This window comes from Microtus oregoni, unplaced genomic scaffold (genome assembly GCF_018167655.1).
Source record: "Microtus oregoni isolate MIOR12 unplaced genomic scaffold, Mior012 000007F_ref0000211, whole genome shotgun sequence".
Lineage (NCBI taxonomy): Eukaryota > Metazoa > Chordata > Mammalia > Rodentia > Cricetidae > Microtus > Microtus oregoni.
The window spans coordinates 1,903,943-1,909,942 of NW_024543066.1; the positions used below are offsets into that span (position 1 = coordinate 1,903,943).

Genomic DNA, 6,000 nt, shown 5'->3' on the forward strand with positions numbered 1-6,000 from the left:
CTCTTACTGCGTTTGGAGAAACAGTCATGCTTGAAGCTGCGTGAGGCCATGAAAGAAATTATCGAAGCTAAAGCCACCAAATTTGCAGAAACTAATCTGTGTAGTTGTGCCAAATGCCAGTTCTTTGCTTAACGGCCCCTACCTTTCAGTCCTTCTAGACCTGATGTCAGGTATAGTAATGAACATGTGTTAACAGGCTTCAGGCTCCAAGCCATCATCTCACTGCCAGACTTCAAACCTGCCCATAAGGACCTTGCATCTCAGAGAAGGAGCCTCTATTTCTATTTTCAAATCCTAAGCACCTGACTCTGAGCAAATGCGTTTTGGTTTCATATAGCATAGGTTGGGATGGTTCCTTGTTCATAAATTATGATGAGAACAATGCATGTTAACATGCTTACATCCGTGGACCGATTATGCAACAAAGGGATTGAGGACAGAAAACGTTCCAAGGTTCTGCTCATGTGTAGACATATATTTTCATGACAATAGAGTTGCTTGGGAAAGTATTCTTCCAGCATATGAGAAACCAGCTGCCAAAGTCAGAAAGTACTGTGAAGCTAAAACCCAAAATGAGTAGATCTAAAATGGAGTGAAATTTATTCAAGATTTTCAAACAGAAGTTTGAATTTTGCAGCAAGGTCTTGAACCCCCAGGCACAATAAAGGGGCTTATAAACTAATCTATGCACAGGAACTCAAAGTTCATCAGAATGTAACCAAATGTCAGTTTAGAAATAGTAGGTATGCTGACAGCACAATGTACCCAGTTGTCTTAGCAACTCTGTCTGTCCTTTATGGTTTGGGATGTCTGTCAGAGTCACTTGGCAGGCTGGAAGGCATGGTGTCAAGCTCTATCTCTGCAGGGCTAAAAAAAATTCAACTCATCAAGCTACCTATATGACAAAACCAACTGTAACCTTTTCTTTTCTGTTCTGTTTTGTTGTTCTTCTGTTTTCTTTTCTATTTATTCTTCTCTCATACAATAAATCTGAACCTCCACTTTCTCTCCCTCCACTCCTCACAGATCCACCCCCAACCTCAGCTCTCCCTAGATCTTTTCCCTTCAGAAAATAGCACATCTCCCAGGGATATCAATCAAAAAGGCATAACGAGATACAATAAGACTAAGCACAAACCCTCACATCAAGGCTAAGTGAGGAAATCTCGTAGGAAGAAAAGGGTCCCACGACCAAGCAAAAGAGTCAAAGATATCCCCACTCTCACTATTAGGAGTGCCACAAAACCATGTTGCTAACAACTTTAATATATATGAGGAGGACCTAGAGCAAACACATGCAGTTTCGCTGAACAACTACAACCTTTTTAAAGACAGCATTTCAAAAGAAAAAGATGTACAATGTAACAACAGTGATGATATGAATATAAGCTGACCCCATAGGCTCATATGTTGGAATACTTGGGTCTCCATATGGTGAAACTGTTTGGAAAGGATTGGGAGATGTGGCCTTGTTGGAGGTATGGGGCTTGAGTGTTTAAATACTCCAATCATTCCCAGTGTTCTCTCTTTGCCTTCTGCTTGGGGATTCATATATGAGCTGTCAGCTGCAGTTTCAGCTGCCTGATATTATGACTTCACTTCATTATCAAAGACTCTAACCCTCAGTAACCATAAGTTTAATTAAATCTGTCTTGTACGAGTTGCCTTGGTTATGGTGTTTCAACACAGAAATAGAAAAATAACTAATAGAGTAACTAAGAACAAACTTACCTAACTTAATCTTCAGTGGGTGGGTGTGCTTTTAGGGACCTAGTTTCTCTAAGCACACAACTTAGCTCACCTACTCCAGGCGTGGTTTAAGGTATTTTCTCTGCACTGGACGAATAAACCAACCATCATGGTGGCTTAGTGCTCTCAATTCCATATATTGTCATGGTAGAGCTATAGTGATTGCCTGTTGGTTTGAGAAGACAGAAACCCCACATCATGAAATGTTCATGAAAAAAAAGAGAAAAGGCTAATGGTGTGGGAATTCCTTCTGTATTTATTGCTTTTATTGGTTAATTAATAAAGAAGCTGCTTTCAGCCAATGGCTTAACAGAACATAGCCAGGCCGGAAAGGATATATAGGTGGAGTCAGGAGAAGCCATGTAGCTGCCACTGGAGAAAGATGTGCTGGAATCTTACCAGTAAGCCACAGTCACATGGTGATACACAGGTTAATAGAAATGGGTTAATTTAAGGTGTAAGAACTAGCCAGTTAGAAGCTAGAGCTAATAGGCCAAACAGTGATTTAATTAATACAATTTCTGCGTGATTATTTTGGTTCTGGGCAGCTGCGAATGAACAAGCAGCCTCTGCCTACAAGCTAATGAATCATATAAGATATTTTGAGCAACGGTCTTTGGAAAATGTTAAGATACTTTCAAAAATCTATTTTTAATTGACATTTTCTGGGAGAGGAAAAGGACCCCATTCTCAGAAATAGTTGGCTAACACAAGCTGGAGACTCCATTTTCATTATTGTTGTTTTTGTGCTTTCAAAATATTATTTTTTTTGCTTTGCTTTTAAGAGGTTGAAAGAACAAGAAGTTGAAGGCGAATCTGGGAAGGATTTAGGAAAGACTATTACCAAAATACATTGTATGGAAATTCTAAAACTTAAAATTAAAAAAAGAAAATTTAAAATATTAGTGGGTTTTAATTTAAAGAAAGAGTAATTCTTTTTTAGTAAGAAAGGCTATAAAATAAGGCTGCAAACTATACTGCCTTCTAGAGATAAATGCATTTCAAAAGCCCAAATTAAAACAGTATTGAAGCTTCACATTTGGATTATATAAATCCTGTGTTTGAGCTGATGACGAATTAGGCTTCTCTGGAGGTGGAGAATGAATAAGATACACACACACACACACACACACACACACACACACACACACACACACGTTTATTGGATTACCTAACCAGGAGTGTCTGTGGAGGAGTAACAAGGGCTGCATGCATTCAGGAAAACAAGAATTTAGTAGCTTCCCAATCCGCGAAGTCAGAAGCCTCAGAACACAAGTAACCATCTTACATCCCAGCCCAAGTTGGAGTCTTGGAGGAAGCTCTGTGGAGTTTTTCTGTCTTTTCCCCTAGACAATCAAAGCAATTATTAACTGGTCTGTTTGAAATGACTGAGCAAGCACACCTGAGTGAATCTTCAGGCATCATAATCATCCTTTTCACTAATAAACATGCTAACCTGATCTTACCATCACATAATATATACCTGTATTAAAATGTCATATGATAAATAATTTATATGTTTTGTTCTATGACCTTATAGGTCAGTTAAATTTTTAAAAAGTTAAACAGTAGAAACTGGTGACCTAAATGCATTCATATTACTTTTTTCTACAGAAATCTTGACTGTTGAATTTTTGTAAGTATTGTATACATGAACAGTATATTACCTTGTATTTAAATGACACAAAGTGAATACAGGAAGATGGAAATTTTCTGAGGACACTGGCACACACCTTTCCTGTTTCTCAGCAACAGGAAGCCTGCGGCTGATAGATCTTGATTTTTAAGGTCAACCTGGTCTGCATGCTAAAATCCCCTTAAAAACAAAGGTGGTAGGAGGGAAGAAAAGTAGAGAAGGAAGAGAGATGGTGAGGGAAAAGGGAAAGAGAGAGAGATTGATGTACTGATTATTCATATAGTTATCCAAATAAACCTCCTCTGGCATCTCTTACAACGGAAAGCTGTTATTGAATAAAAAACATTCACTTAGCAATAGAATAGCCTGGGCAAATGTTCTTTAAAAGTACAACCATGTGAAGGCACTGGAGGCACGGAGAGCTGATGGAAACTGGTGGAGAGCTGAGACTGCAGGAGGGACTCTCCCAGTCTATTCCTGTGATTTTAACTTTCTGCCTGAAGACAATGGCAGGCTTGGTGGTAGGAGCAGTGGGTAACCATATACCCAAGAAACTAAACAAAACAATGACCTCTCTGCAGATTTTCCAGCTGCAAGGGATCAGAAAATACAGTGAAGGGCTAAAGAAGGGGTGCAAACAGATGAAAGGACTATGATGGAGAGGCACTAAGTTATTAGCCCGAATTAATAATGTCTTACAATTTTGAAGTCAGAGACGGGTGATGAGCACTATGTCAGGCAAATAGACCAATCAAAAAAAGGATTGCTTGTTGCACGGAGGACTGCTTGTTGATTCCTGGCTGCCTGGCTAGCTTAGACCCAAAATAATCACACAGAAACTGTATTAATTAAATCATTGCTTGACTCATTAGCTCTATCTTCTTATTGGCTAACTCTTACATATTAATTTAACCCATCTCCATCAATCTGTGTATCTCTCTCTCCGCCTTCCTTCTCTCAGCATTCAGTCCAGTTTCCCCCGCCTACCTATGTTCTGCCTATCAACAGGCCAATTCAGTTTCTTTATTCATTAACCAATAAAATCTACACATAGACAGACAGACCTCCCACACCGGCTAATATATTGTGGGTTCTGTTTATCACATATCAGCCAGCCAACTGTCAATACTGAAGAGCATTTAAGTATGTATATACATATTTACAGTAGACCAGGATAAGATATAATCTGTACTTTTAAGTGTTGTTATAATTTAAAATAGAGATTTCAATATCTAATTATGTAGTTTAGTGGATACTCCAGTGTGTAAATGTTCTTGCTAATACTGCCTAGGAAAGGGAATCTTTCAGGCTTCAAAAGCCTCCTATCTATAACAACATAGCGACCTGCTAGTCATGGCTCTTTTTGAATTCCGTAGTAACCAAACATTGTATTTATATTCCAGTTTATTATACATCTCTTTTTTCTTTTATTTATATATTTTCCAATCTGTAACAACATAGCTACCTGCTAGTCATGGCTCTTTTTGAATTCTGTAGTAACCAATCATTGTATTTATATTAGTTTATTACACATCTCTTTTTTATTTATACATTCTCCATTCAACCATCATTTTAAAATTATTTTCATTTATTTATAGGTGTGTATGTCTGAGAGTATTACCCATTGTGCGTGTACCTGTGGAAACTGTAAGAAGACATTGGATCTCCCAGGAACTGGACTTAGATAGCTGTGAACTGTCATGTGATTGGTAGGAACTGAACTCTAATCCTCTGAAAGAGTACCAAGTGCTGTTAAACACTGAGCCATCTTTCCAGGTTCCTTTCAACCACTGTCCTTAAACTCTATGTGTGAAACAACCCAGTGTTGGGAGCTGTGAACCCCAGATCATGAGTTTCTTGTAAACAACTTGTTTTCTCCTGATCTGAGTGCCTACAGCTGCTCTGAGCACGAGACCCTCAGGAGTTCCTGATGGCAGGGTAATGGTTTCTGGTGTGTTTGGCTAAGGCATTGCTATCCCTATATAAGATGCCCTTGAACACAATAAAGGCGGCATTTTGGTGGCATTTTGGTATCATGGATGACCCGTGTCTCTGTCTGTGAGTCATTGTGTGTTTCAATCTCCAGCCCCTTGCCCAGTTCATGAACTGTATGGTGGCACATAGAGCACAGATGGGCGTCATGCGCCGCAACCCAGGGTATTTAATCTATGAACTTTTACAATGGCATAGCTCCTGAATCCCCTAAAAACAAGAAGCTGGACTCATAGTCTCGGCTAACTTATTTTTTTATCAGTGTATGTATAATATATGATGACTCCCCATTTATTCATTTTTGACATTAGTTGTTGATTTCTAATGCCTGGATTAATTTTTTTCTTTTGAGTTTGCTAAGTAATATTATACTAACTGTCTAATACAAAGCTGGGAAATAAATGTGTTAGCTTGAAAGGCCATTTCAAATCTGGAAAAAATAAGATCAGAAAGTGACCATTAATGGCAGAAACCCAAGAAAACATACAATACTAGAAACGGTGGAATGGTAATCAGAGAATGAAGAAGAGACTACAATACTGTCTTAGGGTTTTTATTGCTGTGAGGAGACACCATGACCATGGCAACCTTTATAAAGAAAGCATTTAATTTGGGGGGCTCGA

The 6,000-nt window shown here is 38.6% G+C and overlaps 1 long non-coding RNA gene across 1 annotated transcript in view; it reads left to right on the forward strand.

Moving 5' to 3' along the window:
- The window catches only part of LOC121450849, a 49,540-nt gene extending 44,500 nt beyond the window's left edge, over positions 1-5,040 (forward strand). Inside the window, exon 4 of the long non-coding RNA XR_005974642.1 lies at positions 4,984-5,040. This is a non-coding gene — a long non-coding RNA (uncharacterized LOC121450849). The remainder of the gene's footprint in view (positions 1-4,983) is intronic.
- The last annotated feature ends 960 nt before the right edge of the window (positions 5,041-6,000 follow it).